The sequence below is a fragment of the Ornithorhynchus anatinus genome, chromosome 2 (genome assembly GCF_004115215.2).
Source record: "Ornithorhynchus anatinus isolate Pmale09 chromosome 2, mOrnAna1.pri.v4, whole genome shotgun sequence".
In the NCBI taxonomy this organism is placed as follows: domain Eukaryota; kingdom Metazoa; phylum Chordata; class Mammalia; order Monotremata; family Ornithorhynchidae; genus Ornithorhynchus; species Ornithorhynchus anatinus.
Window position 1 is genome coordinate 65095055 of NC_041729.1, and position 24348 is coordinate 65119402.

General features: G+C 42.8%; 1 long non-coding RNA gene across 1 annotated transcript in view; it reads right to left on the minus strand.

The window, feature by feature from the left end:
* Positions 1 to 270: 270 nt before the first annotated feature.
* The window catches only part of LOC114809143, a 47210-nt gene continuing 23132 nt past the window's right edge, over positions 271 to 24348 (minus strand). Inside the window, exons 3-4 of the long non-coding RNA XR_003756900.1 lie at positions 2528 to 2642; positions 271 to 685 (exon numbers count right to left, since the gene is read on the minus strand). This is a non-coding gene — a long non-coding RNA (uncharacterized LOC114809143). The remainder of the gene's footprint in view (positions 686 to 2527; positions 2643 to 24348) is intronic.

Below are 24348 nucleotides of genomic sequence, written 5' to 3' on the forward strand. Positions count from 1 at the left end.
AGCTATACTGTCCTCTTCCAAGTGTTTAGTGCAGTACTCTGCACATAGTAAGTGCTCAATAAATAGAACTGATTAATTTATTGATTGACAAACTATGTGAACAGCCACTGCTACTAAATATGAAAACTTTGGTGAATGCGTTAGCACATTTAGTTCTCACACTGTATGCTAACTGCAAACAGTGATCATTCAGTACAGTTCTGCACGCTTTGGGAGATGAATTCCTTTATTTTCAGATTAAACACACAATTTATTAGTTTTTTGGTTTGTTACTTTTAGCACCCAAGCTGCAGTGATCTATATACAGGTCTCTACTCCCAAGAGGGATAAATGGATTATTTATTCCTACTGTATATTTACTTCCTTTCATCTAAGAGTGATGAAAGGAAATAGGAATTATAATAATGATACAGTGATGTCAGTTCTGTCATTCTAACAGCTCTGAGCTAGAAATACCTTCCATGAATAATCCAAGCTGACTGCTTGTTTCCATTTGATCCCTTTACATAAGACCCATTCCTCTTGTAAAAAATTAAAGAAAACTCTACATATTCCAAATTCCAAATCCAGCGGGGTACAGTCTACTGTGCATTTTAAACAGAAAATCTACGTGTTTAACAAAATACCATTTCCTTCCATCAACACTTAGTGCTTCCTAAGACAAGGATGAGGATTCCTTGATTACCTAAGCAAAGAAAGGATGTAGAAAATAAGAGTATGTTAGAATTTTTTTTACAGTTGGTACTTCAAACTACTCCTGCTTAGGGGACATCAAGGAGCTTGCCATCTCCCACATAATCTTCCATTTAACCAATAAGAAAAAGACATTGACTGTGCCTCACTCTCTCCCGTCCAACCGTCAAACCCTGGCCCACTTCAAACCTCTGGCCTGGAACGCCCTCCCTCCTCAAATCCACCAATCACACTCCCCCACTTCAAAACCCTACTGAAGGTTCACCTCCTTCAAGAGGCCTTCCCAGACTAAGGCCCTCTTTTCCTCAGCTACCCCTCCATGTCGTCCCAACTAGCTCCCTATTGCTCTATCCTTCTTCCCTCTACAGCACTTGTGTATATACTTTTAATTCCATTTATTTAAATTGATGCCTATGCACTTGTTTTTATGTCTCTCCCCCATTCTAGACTGTAAGCCTGATGTGGGCAGGAATTGTCCCTGTTTATTGCTGAATTGTACTTTCCAAGTGCTTAGTACAGTGCTCTGCACACAGTAAGCACTCAGTAAATATGATTTAATGAATGAATGAGTCTCACTGACCCTAGTAGAGGATGACCATAAGACATGAAAGATCTTCATATTACTGCCACTAGGGTGGTCCCAATAGAAGACATGGCCCTGGGAGTCAAAGGTCCTGGGTTCTAATCCCACTCTGTCAGAGTCTGCTGTGTGACTTTGGGCCAGTCACTTAACCTATCTGGGTCTCCATTTCCTTATCTGTAAAATGGGAATCCAATACACCTGATCTGATTACATCGACTCCAGTACTTAGTAGAGTGCTTGGCACACAGTAAACAATTAGCCAACAGTGCAGTTATATCATCTGTTGATACACTCCAAACTTTAGTTTGTGATAAACCATTGCCTATGATTCACAGAATAATACAATCTAGGCTTCTGAATTATCAAACTTCTAGTGAATAAAAGCATCTGCAAGAAGTTTCACAACAAAGTCAAAGTAGTCTTATTGCAGCTGGAGCCTAATCGGCAATCATTAAGACTACAATAAAATTAACTAAGTCAATAAGGATCAGTTTCACATGAATAGTAAGTTCATAATCACAGAGCCATACATAACCACAAATGAGGTAACTGAGGCACAGAGAAGTTAAATGGCTTGCCCAAGGTCACACAGCGATAAGCGATGGAACCCGGATTAGAACAAATATCCTCTGACTCCCAAGCCCATGGTTTTTCCACTAAGCTATGCTGCTTCTCTATTTACTATGTGCCAGGCACTGTACTAAGTGCCGGGGTAGATAAAAGGTAATTGGGTTGGCCACAGTCCCTGACCCACACAGGGTTTCAGTCTTAATCCCCATTTTCCAGATGAGGTAGCTGAGGCTTAGAGAAGTGAAGCAACTTGCCCAAGGTCACACAGCAGACAAGTGGCAGAATCAGAATTAGAACCCAGGTCCTTCCGACTCCAGAATCCATGATCTATCTACTAAGCTAAGAGTTCATTCAACTGATTAACCGGATGGTACTAATGTGTGTATTTCAGTTTTCTGTGTCTCCGGTAAGATAAATGTATATAATGTGTGTATAGTGATTTACAGAATAAACTAAGGACCATGTGAAATAAGTGGTTGAGCATTAAAATAGAAGAGATGCCAGATTTCACAGAACAAACCAAAATGGTCACCAAAACTTATTTATTCCAGGATTGTCTGTCTCCCCCCTCTAGCCTGCAAACTCACTTCGGTCCTGGAATCTGTCTACCAACTCTGTTGTACTGTTCATGCCTAAGAGCTTAGTACAGTCTTCTGCACACAGTAAACCCTCAATACATACCATTGATTAACTGATCGATTGAGGTATATCTGAAACATCTGTTGAGACTCATTCATTCAAGCACAGCATCATGGAAAGAAGGAGGTGATTTTGCTCTTATAGACCAGGAAGGAATCTGAAAGAGTGGAAAATGATACTTCAGTAATAATAATAAATATATTTATTAAGCACTTACTGTGTGCCAGACACTGTACTAAGGACTGGGAGAAGCAATCTTGTAAGCTTTCTGTGGGAAGGGAGCTTATCTACTAATTCTACTGTATCATACTCCCCCAACTTCTTAGTAGAGCATTCTGCACACCATAAGCACTCAATAAATACCACTGATTAATTAATTGAATGAGATCTGTCTGGAACATTTGTTAAGACCCATTTACTCAACCATGGCATCATGGAAAAAAGAAGATGACAGCTCTTCTTTTAGGCAAGGAAGGAATCTGAAAGAGTAGACAATGATACTTTAGCGATCCTTTAAGCTTGTTGTGGACAGGGAACTTGTCTAACTCTGCTATATTGTACTCTCCCAAGCTCTTAGAACAGTGCTCTGCACATAGTAAATGTTCAATAAATACCATTGAAGATGATGACTTATAGCCCCAGCCACATGTTTCACACACAGGGGCTGTCCCTACTTGCGTTGCCTGCTTAGTGTTTGCAGTTCCTCATACTGTTTTCTCTTTCGCCTCCTTGCCTCTCATTCCTGTATGATTATTATCAAATGTTGTCAAGTAGTTTCCAATTCTTAGTGACTATGGATATATTTTCTTCAGAATACCCCATCTTCTGCCACAATCCCTAACCTTGCTAATGGTTCTTCTGTTATTGTTGTAATGGTTTCTATCCATCTGGCTGCTGGTCTCCCTCTTCCACGTTTTCCCTAGACTTTTCCTAGCATTAATATCTTCTCCAGAGAATTAGTCCTCCTGATGAAGTGTCCAAAATATGCTAATCTAAGCTTTTCTGGTAAAAGAATCACCCTTCTTTTGATAGCCTACTGGTTTTTGGGAAGCAGCATGGCTCAGTGGAAAGAGCCCGGGCTTTGGAGTCAGAGGTCAGACTCCCTGCTCTGCCACTTGTCAGCTATGTGACTGTGGGCAAGTCACTTAACTTCTCTGTGCCTCAGTTACCTCATCTGTAAAATGGGGATTAACTGTAAGCCTCACGTGGGACAACCTGATTACCCTGTATCTACCCCAGCGCTTAGAACAGTGCTCTGCAGATAGTAAGCCCTTAACAAATACCAACATTATACTCCACAACTGACTCCTAGTTTACAGCTGGGGTGCAGCATTGTCTGAGACTGTTTTACTGCGTCCTTAAAAAGAATTTTATTTTCAGTGGTATTTGTAAAGCACCTCCAGTGGTTGCCCACCCACCTCCACATCAAACAAAAACTCCTCACCATTGACTTTAAAGCACTCTAATCATCTTGTCCCTTCTTACTTCACCTACTCTCCTACTACAACCGAGTCCATACACTTGGCTCCTCTAATGCCAACCTACTCACTGTACCACAGTCTTGTCTATCTTGCTGCCAATATGATCCCCCACTTTCTGCCTCTGACCTGGAATGCCCTCCTTCCTCATATCCTACAGACCATTACTCTTCTCCACTTCAGAGCCTCCCTGAGCCAACTCTAAGAACCATATCTTCCCCCATAGCCCACTAATCTCTCATCCAGGCCTGGATGTAGAAAGCAAGAATGCTAACACCTTTGCAGTAGAGAATAACTGTGGAATTTAAGCACCTACTACATGCCAACACTGTATTAAGCACTGAGGTAGATAGAAGGTCATCAGGTTGGACACAATCCCTGAAACACAAGGAGATGACAGTCTAAAGGAGAGAAAGAAAAGACATTTCCCCATTTAGCAGATGAGAAAGTTGAGGCACATAGAAATCAGATGTCTCCTCCAAAATCACACAGCATTCAATCATATTTATTGAGGGTTTACTGTGTGCAGAGTCTTGTATTGAGCACTTGGGAAAGTACCATATGGCAATAAACAGTGACATTCCCTGCCCACAAAGAGTCTACAGTCTAGAGTGGGGGAGGCAGACATCAATACAAATAAATAAAATTATAAATATGTGCATCAGTGCTATAGGGCTGGGAGGGAGGAAGAGAAAAAGGAGCAAGTCAGGGTGACACAGAAGAGAGTGGGAGATGAGGAAAGGAGGTCTTACTCTGGGAAGACCTCTTGGAGGAGATGTGCCTTCAATAAGGCTTTGAAGTGGGGCAAGAGTAATTGTCGGAATAGAGTAGGGAGGGTGTTCCAGGCCTGAGGCAGGACAAGGGCTAGGGGTCGGTGGCCAGACAGGTGAGATTGAGGCACAGTGGGAAGGTTAGCACTAAAGGGGCAAAGTGTGGAGGCTGGATACTAGGAGAGAAGCAAGGTCAGGTAGGAGGGGGCAGGCAAATGACGAATAGGGAATAGAACCCAGATCCCCTGATTCCCAGGCTCATGCTCTTTCTACTAGGCCACCCTCCTCCAGTACACCCCAAATTTGAATGGGATTGCAGCACCAAAAGAACACAAGGCAACCTGTCTTGATTATGTGATTCGAACTTGAGTATCTACATTGCCTTTCATTCTCTGATGCCCTCTGCACACACTGTCTTTGCCAGAAATTAATGTTGATTTAAACCACAGGCAAGCTAGGGCTTTGGGGCTGCTGTCTTGAGTCTTATAATTATAGGTAATAAATCTAACATCATTAAATTATGAGTATCCTACTCTCTAATGTGAAGTAACGTCAGTGGAAAATGCTCTGTGATTTACAAGGATGTTTGCATTATGGGGTGCGAGGCTTTCTGCCTCAGAAAAGAAAATTGGAGTTTCACTCCTCTGGAATCTAAATTGTGCAAAGGGACTGTAATTATCCACTGATCATTAATTGCTCTCCCCCATTTTTCATCACGATTAGTCTCTTCACCTGTGAAAATCAGGGTTAAGGTTCTGTCACCCGTCGTCTGGGGACAGGTTCAAGAATCGGCCCGTTGTGAGTGAGAGACCGGAGTCGGAAAGACAGAGTCATGCAAGATTTACTCCGTGTGTCAAACTGAACTTCCCTCTTGGGAGGAATACGCTTATTTAGTTACTCACACTTGGACAGGCACCTAGCACCCGCCCCACAAATGTTTCCCACTAAGGAGGAATACACTTACGTGACCAACTTCTAGCAGCTGGTGGACTGGCAAAGGAGACACCAGTTAGCTCAAATCACCCAGCGACTGAGCTCCTCCTCCCAGGGGATATTCACTTGTCCTTGTTTTAGCAAGGAGGGTGGATGGGTCACTTGGCACAACTCAGGGTCCGCCAAGTTGGGTATCCCTGACTCTGGGTAGAGGAGATTCGCCATGTCGGAGTGACAGAATTCCAACCTACTATCAGGAATTCAGAGAGACCCCTCCCTGGAGATACCCTGTTACTTCCTGATCCTCTTTTCTTCCGTTGGCCATATTTTTGGATGGGGCAGGGAAGGACTGTGTGACAAGACCCATCGGAATCTTCTCATTTCTAATTGTTTGGTGCTTTAGTTCAACCAATCCTCCAGGGTGATAAAGCACTGAGAGGTATGCCATGTGTTTGTTTAGCCAACTAAATTGTAAGCTTGCACTGGGCAGGGAATGTGTGTTTATTGTTATCGTGTATTCTACCAAGTGCTTAGCACACAGTAAGCACTCAATAAATATGACAGAATGAAGGAATGAACTGCCTCCTGTTGTTCCCAAATAACCCCTCTGATGTTAATGAGCTTAATCTTTTTAGCCTGTTCAAGGTCTGATGGGTCACAGGTTCTAGGCAATATTTTCTCATATTGTTGAGTGTCAACATAGGGGTTACAGGAATTGTATCATTTAATTTAATATTCTTTATCCAAGGAACCCTAAGTTGTGTTCTGAATGCCATATTCTTCTCATCCTACACTTACTTTCTCAGGAAACTCATCTTCTTCTATGGTGTCAGCTACTTACTCTAGATACCCAAATCTCTCTCTCTATTCCTGACCTCTCATTTCACTTGTCAATTTTTTTTTAAATATTTGCTATGCACTTATTATGTGTCAAGCACTGTTTTCAGTACTGGTGTAGATACAGGTAATCAGGTTGGACACAGTCCCTGTCCTACATAGGGCTCACTAGTTTAAGTGAGGGAGGAGAATTTAAGCCCATTTTATATGTCAGATAACTGAGGCACAGAGAAGTGAAATGACTTGTCTAAGGTCACACAGTAGACAAACAGTGGAGCTGGGATTAGAACCCAAGTCCTCTGACTCTCAGGCTGAGGGTCTTTATTCTAGACCAAATTCCCTCTCCCCTCCCAGACAATTCCACTTGGGTGTCCCACAAGCTCCTCCAATTCAGTAAGTCTAAAACAAACTCTCTCATCCTCTCCATAAGCACACACTTAGTCCTAAATTTCAATCAATCAATTGTATTTAATGAGCGCTTATGTGCAGAACACCATACTAAGCACTTGCAAGAGTACTCAATAACAGAGCTGGTAGACATGTTCCCTACCCAAAACAAGCTTATAGTCTAGAGGAAGAGACAGACATTAATATCAATCATTCACATTTGTTGAGCACTCACTGTGTGCAGAATAAGTGCTTGGGAGAGTATAACAGAGTTGGTAGATACATTCCCTGTCCACCGTGAGCTTACAGTCTAGAGGGAGAGACAGACATTATCAATCAACCGTATTTACTGAGTGCTTATTTTGTGCAGAGCACTGTACTAAGCTCTTGGAAGAGTACATACAATATAAGAGAGTTGGTAAACATGTTCCCCACCCACAGTGATCTTATAGTCCGAAGAGGGAGAGATTTTTTAATCTCAGTCAGTAACACCACCACCTTCCTAGTCCCCAAAAGCCCACAATCTCCTTTCCAGTCCTGACTCCATGAGCTTTCTTTCTCTTAATTTTTTTAATGGCATTTGTTAAGTATATACTATGTGTTAAACACTGTTCTAAGGGCTGGAATAGCTACAAATCAATCAGGTCAGACACAGTCCCTGACCCTCACGGGGCTCACAGCCTAAATAGGAGGGAGAACAGGTACTGAATCCTGATTTTAGAATTGAGAAAAACCGAGGCACAGAGATGTCAAGTGACTGGCCCAAGGTCAAACAGCAGGTAAGTGGATGATCCAGGATCAGGACCCAGGTCCTCTGACTCCCAACCCCAGGATCTTTCCACCAAGCAACGCTGCTTCCAATTAAAATTTTCCCATTCAGCCGGTTTACCAACAAATTCTGCTGGTTCTCTTTTATAGCATCTCTGAGCTCTGTTCTCCCTGGTACAAGTTCTGGTCATATCCTGGCTAGACCTTACTGGTCTCCCTGCCTAAGACATGTCCACTCTCCAATCTATATTGGTCAGAAGGATCTGGGTTCTAATTCCTGTTCTGCCATTCATTCATTCAATAGTATTTATTGAGCGCTTACTATGTGCAGAACACTGTACTAAGCACTTGGAATGTACAAGTCAGCAACAGATAGAGACAGTCCCTGCCCTTTGACGGGCTTTCAGTCTAATGGGGGGAGACAGACAGACAAGAACAATGGCAATAAATAGAATAAAGGGGATGAACATCTCATTAAAACAATAGCAAATAAATAGAATCAAGACTAAAATCTAGGGACTTAATCTCAACCATAGAATTATTAGGTAGTTTAAATACCCAGCAGCGTCATATAATAAAACCACTGATGCAGTTTGAAATCAGTTATTTCAATAATTTTTTTTTACAATAAAGTGTAATTTGGTTGCTTTCAAGTCCTTGATATAATATGTCTAAACTTTCCAGGTCTCTTTAAAAAAAGCAACACAAGTGTGAAGGCAAACAAATAAACATTCGGCCCTTTCTCTTCCTTCCTATTTTTATTATTAGCCTGTGGGTCCTTTTCACCACCACACATGGTCAATTCCATAGCGAATATCTCAAAGCAGGATTCCTTACTCAAACTGTCATGTTAGCAACTGGGTCGCCATCCCTTTAGGCCTTCTTGCGGGGGGGGGGGGGGGGGGGGGGGGGAAGGAGAGGGGGAGAGGGGGAGAGCAAATCACCGCTTTTGCATTTCTATACCTTAGTTAATGGCAACTAATCCATCCAACTAGGAGATCCACATTTCATAGTAAGGGAGTTAACCATTTGCTTTAGGGAAGCTTCTTCCCTCAAATTCCCCTTTTCCCTCAAATGAGAACTCCTGAACTGTGGAGCTACGTAGTTTTCCCCTTAGGGATTTCTCTCACCATGCACAATCCCCATTTTGAAAGCTCTTCGCCACCTTGGACAGTTCATCTAACCACAACTTTTCCTGTACACACTTTCACACAGATGAGCAAGTGCAACCCCATCCCAACACATTCATACAACCCTTTTGCTTCTTAAAACCCAATGGAGATGGTTTCAGGTCACCAACAGGAATGGTAAGGATCAGGGTTCATCCCTAGAGATCTGTCTCATAGAGGTTGATGGAGTTCGAGTTGCAGGTACCCAAACTTGAGTTAGTACCTCTTTGCAGATGTATTTCATGAATAGTAATAATTATAATAATGTTGGTATTTGTTAAGCGCTTACTAGGTGCGGAGCACTGTTCTAAGCGCTGGGGTAGATACAGGGTAATCAGCTTGTCCCACGTGAGGCTCACAGTTAATCCCCATTTTACAGATGAGGTGACTGAGGCACAGAGTAGGTAAATGACTTGCACACCATCACACAGCTGACAAGTGCCAGAGTCGGGATTCGAACCCATGATCTCTGACTCCCAAGCCCGGGCTCTTTCCACTGAGCCACGCTGCTTCTCTATGAATGGAACGTCCTGGGGATCTGATGGGAAAAGAAACTATTTTAGGAGTCGGGGTCCTAACTCCGGGACTAAGGGTCTCCCCTCGAGACCTCCCAAATCCACTTTTTGTTTTTCAGGCTTCCAGGCAAAGGCAGAGGGAAGCAGAATGACGGTTCCTGGCTGCTTGCTACCTGGATGTTTGGCTTTTCTTCCTCTCTTCCCCTTTATTAGGGTCCGGGAGATCCCTTTTAAGACCCAATCTGTACCGTCCATATTCTCAGGTCTAAGAGTTGGCACCCTACTGTCCTGCGGTGTGGGTTAGAGCTAGGGGCCCATCCTTGTCTGCTGCCACTTGACTGCTGTGTGAGCTTGGGCAAGTCACTTTACTTCTCTATTCCTTGGTTATCTCCTCTGTAAAATATGGATTAAGACTGTGAGCCCCATGTGGAACATAATTACCTTGCATCTACCCAAGTGGTCAGAACAGTGTCGGGCACATAGTAAGTGCTTAACAATTACCATTAAAAAAATAAGTCCATAGCAAATGGCAAAGTCTGAATTAGAACCCAGGTTCCCCGAGTCCCAGGCCCCTCCTCTTTCCACTAGATCACTGATGCTAATTAGGGGTCAGAAGTTCTCTGTTGAATCAGACCTTTAAATGCACAATTTATAATGCAATAAAGCAGCCTGCTTTCACAGCTTTCTCTCCAGAACTGAACTTTGTGCTAATGAATGAATGAATCTCTTGGGAGAGATGAATGGTGTGACTAAAATCTGAATTCCATGACTTTCCCCCTTCTTCGCTTAAACTGACAAACATGATCAAACATCTTTTTTTTTAATGCAAGATCCATTAACCAGCCCTGCTCTGGCAATCTGCAAATGGGTGTTCTAATCAAACTGGATTTCTTTTCTTCTCTTTTGGGTCCTTCCCAATGAAAGGTTACTTCGAGTCTCTACATCTCCCTAGTTTAGCTTTATAGGTCATTCCTTCTCCCCATTCCACCTTAAAGGCAAATGGTGCAGTAGCCCAGTATTCAGATCAATACTACCCCTCTAGACTATAAGCTTCTTGTGGGCAGGGACCATGTCTATTGTACTCTCCCAAGTGCTTAGTAGAGTGCTCTGCCCGCGACAAGAGCTCAATAAATACCGTTCAGTGATTGATCAATAGTGGGATATCTATAAATCAACTGTGGGTAGCATTTTTTAATAACTTGTTCCTGTTCAGGATAACTCATATTTATTCTTCTGTATTGATGTTGTAATACACATGCTCATTGATTTTATAGATAGATGATCACAAACTCCGATTCAGAGAAAGGGATAAAGATGTGAAACCCAGGGAAGAAGGCGAATCCTTAGAAAAACCCTAGTAAATCAAAAGCCTGACTTGTTATATCTCCTCCAGGAAACCTTCCCTGACTAGCTTCTCATCTCCCTTCTCTAGTCTCCCTCCCTACTGCATAGCCTAGGAATATCAATCTGTACCTCTTGAGCACTTTGGTTTTTTTTAAATGGTATTTAAGTGCTCACTATGTGCCACGCACTGTACTAAGCACTGGGGTAGATACAAGGTAATCAGGTTGGTCATAGTCCCTGTCCCATGTAGGGCTCACGGTCTTAATCCCATTTTTCAGATGCGATAACTGGAGCTCAGAGAGATTGTTATTTGCCCAAGGTCACATAACAGACAAATGGCAGAGCTGGGATTAGAACCCAGGTCATACTTTGATACTCATCCCTCCCCACAGCTCAGGAAAACTACTCACTGTACTTCAATCTTGTCTATCTCAGTGTCTACAGTGTGGTTTAGTGGAAAGAGCCTGGGTTTAGGAGTCAGAGGTTGTGGGTTCTAATCCCAGTTCCTCCACTCATCAGCTGTGTGACTTTAGGCAAGTCACTTAACTTCTCGGTGCCTCAGTTACCTCAACTGTAAAATGGAGACTAAGACTGTGAGTCCCAAATGGGACAACCTGATTACCTTGTTTCTCCCCTAGCGCTTATAACAGAGCTTGGCACATAGTAAGTGCTTACCAAATTCCTTCATCATTATTATTATCATTCCTTGCCCACGTCCTCCCTCTGGCCTGAAGCTCCATCCTCTTATTTATGACAGTCCACCACTCTCCCCACCTTCAAAGCCCTCTTAAATCACATCTCCTCCAAAAGGCCTTCCCCCAACTAAGTCCTCATCTTCCCTATTTCCACTCCCTTCTGTGTTGCTTATGCACTTGGGTCCATATCCCTTAAGAGCTTATTATTCAGCACACCCTCAGCCCCACAAACCCCATGTCCATATCCTTATGGACATACTAGGGCAACTCATCCACCTCCGCATCAAACAGAAAGTCCTCACCATTGGTTTTAAAGCAGTCTATTACCTTGCCCCCTCCTACCTCACTTTTCTACTCTCCTCCTACAACCCAGCCCACACACTTTGCTCTTCTAATTCCAGCATTCTCACTGTACCTCCATCTTTTCTGTCTCACCTCTGGCCTCTCACCCATGTCCTGCCTGTGGCTTGGAAGACTCTCCCTCCGCGTATCCAACAGGTAATTATTCTCCCCCCATTCATAGCCTTATTGAAGGCACATCTTCTCCAAGAGGTCTTCCCTGACTAAGCCCTCCTTTCCTCCTCTTCCACTCCTTTTGGCCTCTCCCTGACTTGAACCCTTTATTCATCTCCCCTCCCAGCCCCACAGCACTTACGTACATATCTGTAATTTATTTATATTAATGTCTGTGTCCTGCTCTAGTCTGTAAGCTTGTTGTGGGCAGGGAATGAGTCTGACATATTGTACTCTCCCAAGCAGTTAATACAGTGCTCTGCATTCAGTAAGCAGTCAATAAATGTGATTGACTGCCTGAATTAAACGCTGCCATTTTTCCTACCTGTATTTCATTTCAGTGACTTTCTACCCTACTATATTGTAAATTGCTGGAGAGCAGAGTTCATATCTACCAACTCTATTGTGCTTTTAGTATAGTGCTCTGCCCGCAGTAGGCACCCAATAAATACAATTGGTAGATAGATCAATCCATAGTGAGATGAGACAGTACCACAGTTTCCTGGTTTCACAGTTGCATCTTTCTCTTCACAGAGGGGGTTATTTGCAATTGCTACTTCTTGACTCATTCTGTTAAGGGTCAGGATGTAAAAATCCCTCTGCATTTCACTGAAAGTTTACATTGGCCACAGGGATACTGTGAAAGAGCTCCAGGCCACATCAGATGGAATCCATTCATTCAATCGTATTAAGTGCATACTGTGTGCAGAACACTGTGCTAAGCGCTTGAGACAGTATAATATAGCAATATATAAGTACATTTCCAGCCCACACAGACGTTAATATAAATTAACAGATATGTATTTAAGTGTTGTGGGGCTGTGAGGGGGGAGGAGATGAATGGAGGGTGCAAGTCGGGGTGATGCGGAATTGAGTGGGAAAAGAGCAAAGGAAAATAGTCAGGGAAGGCCTCTTGGAGGAGATGTGCCTTCAAAAAGGAGTCACAAACATATATATCCTTTCCCCATTTTGATTAGCCAACTGCTTCAAAACTGCTTTTGATTTTCTTTCCCATCAACTAACAATCAGAAGTAAATTACAGATATTAACATAAATGCTGTGGGGCTGGGATTGGGGGGGGGGGGCGAAGGGGGGGAGCATGAACAATGGGAACAAGTCAGGACCACACAGAAGCGAGTGGAATAAGAGGAAAGGAGAACTTAGGGAAGGCCTTTTGGAGAAAATGCACCTTCAGTTAGGAATCACACACAAATATAGCTTTTCTGAAACTGGTTTTGATTTTCTTTCCCTTCACCTAGAAATCTGTCAATCAAAAGGATTTAATAAGTGCTTCCTATGTACAGACCAGAGGCCTAAGCCCTTGGGAGAGTACCATAAACCCAAGCCTCAAGGAACTGACACTCATGTATGAGACTGACCAACAAAATTATGAACATTTAGGAGCAAAAGACAAATACAATCAGTCAATCATACTGATTGAGTGCTTACTGTGTGCAGAACACTACACTAAACACTTGGGAAAGTACAACTGTAGAGTTGGTAGACACGTTCCCTGCCCACAGTGAGCTCACACCAGAGGATTGATTATTCAAGAGAAGGAAAGAATGTTAAGTTGGTAAGTGAATCAGTGCCTAAGTAGTAGAATTTATCAAACTACCAGTTGTATTCTTTCAGCGACTGCTGGGTGCAGAGCAGTAACCTCTGTTGGACTTGGAAGAGTACAATTGATTACAAACACAGGCAGTTTACCATCAATTGAAGGAGACAGACATGAAATACATTATAGCTATTAGGAAGAAAAAAAGGGAAAGATGGAGGAAGAAGTCCTTAGTAAAGTATGTAAATCAATACCTATGGAAATGTTATGGGCGATTTTAGCACAAAGATACAGGTGTGGGGCAAAAGCACTGATGTAGCTGTTGGGAAGGATATGCTGGAGAAGAAAGATTTACTGGGGAAAGTTTTCTGGAGGAAGTGAGATTTCAGAAAGGGTAGGAAAATGGGGAGAGCTGTGGTGGTGCTATTAAGTGCTTATTGTGTGTCAAGCAGTGTACTCAACATTGGGGTAGACACAAGATGATCAGGTTGGACACAGTCCTGTCCCACATGGGGTTCACAGTCTTAATCCCCATTTTACAGATGAGGGAACTGAGGTGCAGAAAACTTAGGTCACGTCCAAGGTCACACAGCAGAAAAATGGCAGAGCTGGGATGATAAACTAGGTCCTTCTAACTCCCAGGTCCATCCTCCGGACACTAAACCACACTGCTTCTGTGGTGTAGCCGATGTGAAGGGTGGGGGAGTTCCAGGTGAGAGGAAGGGTGTGACCAAAGAGTCAGAGGCAGGGCTGAATCAAACCCATCAGTGACTGGAACAATTCAAATTTGAGAGGCCCCAATGTGAGCTATTACATCGTGTTATGTGGCATATGACATCACTGGGCAGACACAACTTCTGCTAATCCATTGGCTGGTGGAGCAGATACATTATATCTACCTTGGTTGTGGGACCTGTAGTTGAGACTTTCTCTTGCCTTGAAGTTGAGCAGGTGATGAAAAAACTAATAGCCTTAATGGTTCACAAGAACAATCCCTCATAGCAAACTGCAAAAAATATGAGCCCATGCATGTAGAGAGCCACATATATGTCCTAGTACCATGTATTTCCTTCCCATCTTACACAAAGTTGGATTTTCAATCATAATAATCAATAATCATAATAAAAGACCATAATCAAACCACTAAAGCATTCTATAAACTCCTTTAGTAAAGGAGTGTGTCTACCAACTTTCTTGTATTGATTTCTCCCAAGAGTTTAGTACAATGCTCTACACATTAAGTGCTCAGTAAATACCATTGTTAGATCGATTGCAACTTGAAAGGTGCCTAGAGAAGCAGTATGGCTTATTGGAGAGAATTCAGACCTGGGAATCAGAAGGACCTGGGTTCCAATTCTGCATCCGCCACTTATCTGCTATGTGACCTAAGGCAAGTCACAACTTCTTTGGGTCTCAATGACCTCATCTGTAAAATGTGGAAAAACTCTGAGTCCCATGTGGGATAGGGACTGTGTCCAGACTGATTAGCTTAGCACTGGCTCAATGCCTTGCACATAATAAGTGCTTAACAAATACCATTAAAAAAATAATTAACTGAAATAAGTTAATGCCCTAAGCTTCTATCCTTGTACCCTCTTTAACATCTGTGGTGGTCTAGTGGAAAGAGCATAGGATTGGCTGAAGACCTGGGTACTGGTCTTGACTCTGTCAGTTTCCTAGGTGAAGTCAGTGACTTACAGGAAAGTCACTTCACAGCTATGTGCCTGTTTCCTCATCTGTAAAATGGGTCTTTTACTCTCTTTCCCTTTTAGACGGTGGGTCCCATGTGAGATAAGAATTGTGATGGATCTGGTTAGAGTATATATAATTAATCCCAGTGTTTAGCTCACGGTTTGGCATAAAATAAGCTCTGAATAATTACCATCACCTTCAATGTAGTATTTTCAATACAGTTTAGAGAAGGAGGATTGCCTAGTGGATAGAGCACAGGCCCAGGAGTAGGAAGAATTTGGGTTTTAATTCCAGTTCTGCCACTTGTCTGCTTTGTGACCTTGAGCAAGTCACTTCATTTCTCTGTGCCTCAGTTCCCTCCTCTGTAAAATGGGGATTAAGACTGTGTCCAACACAAGTAGCTTGTACCTACCCCCCGGCTTAGTGCAGCATCCGTCATGTATTAAGAGCCCTGGCCCAAGACCTACCTCTGGCTTGGAATGCCCTCCCTCCTCAGATCAGCCAAACTAGCTCTCTTCCCCTCTTCAAAGCTCTACTGAGAGCTCACCTCCTCCAGAAGGCCTTCTCAGAGTCCCCCTTTTCCTCTGCTCCTCCGCCCCTCTCCATCGTCCCTCCCTCTGCTCTACCCCCTTCCCTGCACCACAGCGCTTGTGTATTTGTACACATTTATTAGTCTATTTTATTAATGTGTATAAATCTATAATTCTATTTATCTATTTTTGATGCTACTGATGCCTGTCTACTTGTTTTGCTTTCTGTCTCCCCCTTCTAGACTGTGAGCCTGTTGCTGGGTAGGGATTGTCTCTACCTGTTGCCGAATTGTACTTTCCAAGCGCTTAGTACAGTGCTCTGCACCCAGTAAGCTCTCAATAAATATGATTGAATGAATGAACCAATACCCTAAAAAATAAATCACATCTCACTGACAACACTGAAAGTAGGGGCATGGACTGTGTCCAACATGATTAACTTGTATCTACCCCAGCACTTAGGACAGCGTCTGTCATGTAGTTAGAGCTTAATGAATACCCTAAAAAAAAAAAGTCACATCTCACTGACAGCACTGAAAGTTACTGATGCATTCGGAGTGCTTTCTACTGCTTCCTGGACAATCTTTGTGAACCTAAATTTCCCCAAATGTGCACACCCTTAAATAAGTTAATGTCCTAAGCTTCTATCCTTGTACCCTCTTCTTTAACATCTGTGGTGGTCTAGTGGAAAGAGCATAGGATTGGCTGAAGGGAGACCTGGGTTCTGGTCTTGACTCTGTCAGTTTCCTAGGTGAAGTCAATGGCTTGCAATGTTGTAATGAGAAACAGTTAAAAGGTTGTGCAATTCCAGAAGTTCAATCCCCAGCCATTTTCCTCCAAAGCCAGCAGATGGTAGCAGAAGATTCAGTTCCAAAAGATCTAAGCCCATGCGCTTTGAATATGGTAACTGCCCTCATTCATTTGCCATTTGTCTTCACTTGTCAGACTCTTCATAAGTGCCTTCTGTAGTGCTGACCCTGAAATTGCATCATTTAATCTGTAATCATGTATTGCCAACATTTCTCCTTTTTTTACCGCTTATCAACCGCATTAATTCAGCTACACTCCAGCCCAACGCTAGCTTTAGGCAACGCTGCAGAAAAGAGATATTCATAAAGCGCAGACAATTGTCCAGAGAAATTCCACTGCATGAGCTAATGTGGGATTTTTATAAGGAAGAGGAACTGGAGGAAAAAAGAAATCTAGGCTCTTGTTTTTCTTCTCGTTATTTGCAAGCTCAAACACTGTGCCTTGCATTTTCAACTGACAACTTTGGCTCAGAGATGAAATTGCCCAACAAGATCACTTGTTGAACTTTTCACTCCTTTGGCTAGATTCTGTCTGCTTAAATATAAAGTTTTCCTGTATATATGTGCATATATGTGTGCGCGTATATAAATAAAATCAGGACTAACCATTCAGGACTAAATTCCATACTCCAACAGGAAGATTCAAAGTAGGCAGTGATAGACTATGTTTCCTCTAGTGTCTTGCCAAAGGGGCACACAGAATGTCCTGAAGGTGGTGAGAATGGGTAAGAGGGGAAGTATTTTGGAAAACGCGATAAGCCGCAGTTCAATTACAAAGATGTCAATTTTTTTTTCCTCTGTATCTGCATTTCTATTTGTATCTCTGGAAAAAGGGAGAGCATTATTTACACTCAGGAAAGGTGTCATGGATGGTCTTGGGCTCTAGATGGTACTACATAATCACTATGGAGTCTGTGTCTTACCCTACTACAGAGCTAGGACTGTTGAGGGGAAGGGAGGTGATCTGTAAAATGTAGGCAGAGGAGCAAGTCTGGAGGAAACACAAGGGAAGGTTAGCAAAATGAAGACAACAAGAAATGAGACAGAAAGAGAAGGTCATGGATTTAATTTCAGACTACCTGTTTAAATTGACTTTCATTTTCAGTGTAGCGGCACTACAAGTGTTAAAATTTTGACAGCATTTGGTGGCTTCTTTGGTATTATGCTCTATTGAATTGAAATTTTCAGGAACTTTAGTGACAGATAGAAAAGAGGTAATGCATTATATAATACATGATTTGTCTCTGTGTTATTTGCCTTCATGTGTATAGGAGCTGTTGGTGCCATGTGACAGCTTAAGACCAATACCCTCCCCAAACTCTACTATTTGGGCAAATCAATCACATTTATTGAGTACATTGCAACAGTATACCAGACACATTCTCTGCAGTGATCTTACAGTCTAGAGGACAAGCTTACATGGTGGGGTGGACTAGAAAAGACAAGAAAGAGAGAGGGAAAGAGAGAGAGGGAGTCTGATGTTGGAGTCTTCCATGCGAAAATATGGATGAGGCTTGATACTGATGCCATACAAAGAATTGATTCTATCTCCAGTTGCCTGTGGCACTCTCTGGTCAATACGGACACACGGAGGCCCAGCAGGCAACATATAAGTGGATATTCGTGCAGGACATTTTGAAGTGTGATTCCTTTTTCCAGTGTTACCCAGTGATGGCCAAAACCAGGACTTTGGATTCCCAAGGCAGTGCTCATTTCACTGAACCAATAGCAGGGTTCGAGGGAAAGAGAGAGAAATGGAGAATCAGAAAGAGAGATGCTATTTTTGCTAGATTTTATATGACTATCAGTGGATTCAGCCAAACTAAGAACTTGCCCTCATGTGACCTATATCAATAACCCCGACAATATGATATTGTTTTTATCCCTTCATCTGACATTCTATGCCCATCCCATCTCCCACTCGCTTTCACAACATAGAAGAAAACACCCCTAAACTAATGATACAAAGAGACCCTCTGGCATAATCTTCAACCATTTTCCCGCTTGTCCTCATCGTAAATATTTTGAGCCTGCCTGCCTTTCCAATTAGATTAGAGGTATGTTGAGGGCATGAACTGTGTGTTCTTGACATTTATTAATAATTATGGTATTTATTAAGCTCTATGTGCCAGGCACTGAACTCAGCTTGGGAGTGGGTACAAAGAAATCAGGTTGGACACAGTCCCTCTCCTGCAGAGGACTCACAGTTTTAGCCCCCAAAGCCACACTGCAGACAAGTGGTAGAGCTGGAATTGGAACCCATGAGGTTATGAGTCCTAGGCCCAGGGTCTACCACCTAGGCCATGCTGCTTCCCATTTAGGCACACAGTACATATAAAATACAGTTTCTGCACACAGTGGACATTGTTTGTCGATGGGCCTTCAAGGGGCACACAATAATAATAATAATGAATACCATAATTAAGTATTTACTATGTGTCATGCCCTGTATTAAGTGGTGGGGTGGATATAAGCAAAATGGGGTGGACACAGTCCCTGTCCCATGTGGAGCTCACAGTCTCAATTCCCATTTTACAGATGAGATAACTGAGTCCCTGAGAAGTGAAGTGACATGCCCAAGGCCACTTAGGTGACAAGTTTCAGATCTGGGATTAGAATCCAGGTCCTTCTGACTCCCAGGCCTGTTGCTCTGTCCCCTAGGCCATTCTGTTTCTACAATACTCTGCATAAAGAGTCCAGTGAATACTGGTGAGAACGCTCAGGACAATGAATGTCAGGAGAGACCATTAGGGAACTCGTGCCCATGGCTAGTAGATTCTGGAAATCTGAATTGAGTCCAGGGACTCAGACTCAAGGACTCTGGTGAATCATTTTGTCCTGGGCCTCTTGACAACTTCGAACCCTTCTGACCCGGAGGGGTTGGGGTTATTCTATATCATTGGAGAGGTTGGGGTTATTCCAGATAGGTGGAAAGAGATACAGAGACAGACAGACAGAGAAAGGAGCATGGCCTAGTCGAAAGAGCACAGGCCTGGGAGTCATAGGACCTGGGTTCTAATCCCAGTTTTGTGCTGTACCTGCTGTGGGACTTTGGGCAAGTCAGAACTTTTGTGCTCCAGTTCCCTCATCTGCAAAATGGAAGTTCAGTACGTTTTCTCCCTCCTACTTAGACCGTGAGCCCCATGTGGGACCTGATTATCATCTATCTCCCATAGTGCTTAGAACAGTGCTTGGCATATAGCAAGCACTTGATAACATAACTGTCGCTATTATTAGAAAGACAGGGAGAAAATGACTGATTCAGAGTTGGAGACAAAAAGAAAAAAAAAGGAGAGACTGAGGGACTGAAATACAAAGACCAAAAAAAAAGAGTTGATTAGAAAGCCAGTGCACAAACACTCATACAAATAGACACTTAATCACTGAGTGTCTACTTTGTGCAGAAACTTAACTAAGCATTTGAGAGAAGATAGTAAAGATCCTTGCCCTCATGAACCTTACAGTCCAGTGAGCACAAAAAATACCAATAGGAAGAGAAATAGAGTGTTTAAGTTTACTTTTGATACAGTGTGGCTTAGTGGAAAGAGCCCAGGCTTGGGAGACAGAGGACCGGGGCTCTAAATCCTGCCTCTGCCACTTGTCTCCTGTGTGACCATGGCCAAGTCACTTAACTTCTCTGTGACTCAGTAAACAGGGATTAAGACTGTGAGCTCCAAGTGGGACATCCTGATTATTTTGAGTATTCACACAAATACATACACACTCACACAAATACAGAAACGCACATACACAATTACTTATACAAACATGTACCTACAAAGTCACTTTTTTATGGTACTTGTTAAGCATGTACTATGTTTCAAGTACTGGTTTCAGCACTGGGGAAGGTAAAAGGTAGAGAAGCAGCGTGGCTCAGTGGAAAGAGCAGGGGCTTGGGAGTCATAGGTCATGAGTTCGAATCCCTGCTCTGCCATTTGTCAGCTGTGTGACTGTGGGCAAGTCACTTGACTTCTCTGTGCCTCAGTTCCCTCATCTGTAAAATGGGGATTAACTGTGAGCCTCACGTGGGACAACCTGATTACCCTGTATCTCTCCCAGTGCTTAGAACAGTGCTCGGCACATAGTAAGCGCTTAACAAATACCAACATTATTAAAAGGAAGCCTTATTGGACACAGTCTGTGTCCCACATGGGGTTCACAGTTTCAGTAAGAGGGAGAACAGCATTTAGTACGGTGTCTGGCACAGACTAAGTGCTTAAAAAATACCGTGAAGAAAACAGCCATCTAAACAAAAAGCTAATGGGGATTGAATCCCCTTTTGCAACTGAGGGAACTGAGGCACAGAGACGTTAAGTGACTTCTCCAAGGTCAGTCAGGCAAGTGGCAGAGCCGGGATTAGGACCCAGCTCCTCTGGCCCGTGCTTAATCCACTAGGCCCTGCTGCTTCCTCTTTGCCCAGATGATCTCCAAAATGCTCATAGAAACACTCACACCAATTAACAGGGACAGAAATCAAGAGTCATTGAGGCAGTCATCTTTGGTACAGATCAGAAAGCCATAGTAGGAGCAGGTGAGAACAAGATGCAACTCCCATGTGCTCTGCAAATACTAAGTGATCAGTAAATACCATTAATGATGATGAATTCCCACTATCACTTACACTATGCACTTGAAACAGTGTTTTTAGATAGTTATTTGCTCCATCCTCAGATCCACAAGAACTTACTCATGTATCTATACATTATATATTATAAATTATTTATTTATAGTAATATCAGTGCCCCCCTCTATAATGTAAGTTTGTTGTGGGCCGGGAATGTGTCTACCAATTCTATTGTATTGTTCTCTCCCAAGCACTTAGTACAGTGCTCTGCAAATAGAAAGTGCTCAATAAATGCCACTGATGTTATCACAGCTACTGCTGCCTTCTGCAGAATTGCCACAAGGGCTTTCGCTGCTTTTCCAGATCTCTCTGGCTGCAAAGACAGCCAGACAGAGGTAGTGGTTGAAGAAACTTTTTTTTTTTTTAAATGTCATTTATTGAGCACTTACTAAGCGCCAAGCATAGTATTAAGTTCTGGGATAGGTACAAGATAATCAAGTTAAACACAGTCCATGTACCACGGGGGCTCAGATTCTTAATTCCCATTTTACAGATGAGGTAACAGGCTCAAAGAAATTCAGTAACTTGACCAGGTTGAGAAGCAAAGTGGTGAAGTGGATAGAGTGCAGGCTTAAGATTCAGAAGGACCTGGGTTAATAATAATAATGTTGGTATTTGTTAAGTGCTTACTACATGCCGAGCACTGTTCTAAGCGCCGGGGTAGATACAGGGTCATCAGGTTGTCCCTCGTGAGGCTCACAGTCTTCATCCCCATTTTACAGATGAGGGAACTGAGGCCCAGAGAAGTGAAGTGACTTGCCCACAGTCACACAGCTGACAAGTGGCAGAGCCGGGAGTCGAACCCATGACCCCTGACTCCGAAGCCCAGGCTCTTTCCACTGAGCCACGCTGCTTCCCGGCTCTTCCATTTGTCTGCTGGGTGACCCTAGGCAAGTCACTTAACTTCTCTATGCCCTGTTACCTCATCTATAAATGGGGATTAAGACCGTGAGCCCCATGTGGGACAGGGACTGTGTCCAACCAGATTTGCTTGTACCCATCCCAGCACTTAGTACGGAGCCTAGCACATAGTAAACACAACATATACTACATTTATTATATTATTACACAGTAGACAAATTGCAGAGTCACAATTAGAATCCAGGTCCATTTACTCTTAGGCTGTGCTCTTTCCACTAGACCACATTCCACTAGACATGTCCCCCAAGACAAGCCTTCAGATCAGTTGTAATACTAAGAGGCAATCTTGAAAGCAGAAAAAGACCTTGAAGAGGACAAATCTATTAGTGAAACAAAGATGGGTACTTATGTGCAAAAATTATAGAAAAGACTTTTGGTTTTATATCTATTCAGTTGATCAGTATTACTTTTTGAGCTTATATTGGGTAGAGCAGGTAAATGCTTTTTTTTAAAAAAATGATATTTGTGAAGTGCTTACTATGTGCCAGGCACCGTACTAAATGCTGGGGTAGAAACAAGTTAATCAGGTTGGACATAGTCCCTGTCCCACATGGGGCTCACAGTCTTAATCCCCATTTTACAAGTGAGGTAACTGAAGCACAGAGAAGTGAAGTGAAGTGACTTGACCAAGGTTACACAGCAGACAAGTAGCAGATCTGGGATTAGAACCCAGATCCTTCTGACCTCCAGTCCCGTGCGCCACTGCTTCTCTCGGAAGATGCCTGCCATTACGACTGGTATCAGTCTAATGTGAACAGAAATCTCACCAGCCCATTAGATTTCATGTTTCATCATTTGGAATTCATCACACAAAAAAAGAACACAAAGAGACCTGACCTTTTTCCTTGTAGCTGCAAAATTTTGACAGTAGTCAATAGTAACAGCTAATAATTGGGCAATTTAAGATACACTGTAAACAGTGTTTTTTTTCTAGAGCCATTGGAGTAGCAAATGATTGGCCACAGGTCTATAAATGAATCAACCCCTTTTCTAGAATAAGAATTTGTCGGGGAATGCACAAAGTGAATGCACAAAGGGGGTCTTGAGAAAAAGTAATAAATGTCTGCAAAGTAGGATTGGAATCCATCGCAGGTGTTCAGTCTTTATCTATCTTTAGATGGTGAGTTTTAAAATGTTTTGAATGTGATCTACCCTTCCCTTGACCCTTCCACCAAAAGGGCAGGCGGACAGGGAGTGAACATATTGTCAAAAGATCCATTGGTTCAGCAGGCATACTTGAGGGAGCTTTGGAAGGAGGGGAGTCCTTTGCTAAGATGCTGCTTTGACCATGCCACCCTGAAAGGAAGTGCGACTTCTGAGCCCGTTGTTGGGCAGGGATTGTCTTCGTCTGTTGCCAAATTGTACATTCCAAGTGCTTAGTACAGTGCTCTGCACAGAGTAACCACTCAATAAATACGATTGAATCAGTGAATATGAAGGGCGACCCCTTTTGGCAGATGCCAATTCTCTCAGTGCTCCTCCGTTGGGCTCAGTTGCTCCTAGAGATATAGCCAATTCATTCATTTAGTTGTATTTATTGAGCGCTTACTGTGGGTAGAGCACTGTACAAAGCACTTGGGAGAGTGCAATAACAACAAGCAGACATTTCCTGTCCACAATAAGCTTGCAGTCTGTGGTGACCATTTGAAGTTGCATGTGGTTCATAGGTGGCAGTGGAGAAAATGCTCTAGGAGATGGATATGATAGGTGGAGTAGGTGGGAGACAAATCCTTGAGGACATCAGTTGTCCACCAGTGAATACGCAAGAGGACACTCATCAAGCATAATTTCCTTCAGGATGGATAGAGGTGGTTCTGTGTTTACACAACAGGAAACAGACTTTGCCTCCTGTTATCTACCAGATCGTAGTTGGGAGGTTTGATATCAGGAGTCTGCACATTATTATTTGATTAATTATGCTTTCTGCTGAATTAAAAAAACAACTATACACAAGACATGAGATTAAAGGAGCAAGGAAACATGATCTCTGACAGTGAAACATAGGAGTTTACTGCTCGGAGAACTGTGCAGTAGAGAGATGAGTGTAACAGACAGCAATTGAGGGAGTGATTATTATTATTATTAAGTGTTTACTATGTGCCAAGGCACTATACTAAGCATTGGAATACATATAAGAGAATCAGATTGGATACAGTCCCTGCCCCACATGGGGCTCACAGTCTAATTAGGAGGGAGTACAATTTAATCCCCATTGTACAAGTGACAGAACTGAGATCCAGAGAAGTAAAATGACTCACCCAACAGGTAAGTAGCAGAGACAGGATTAAAACCCAGATCCTCTTACTCTTAGGTCATTATG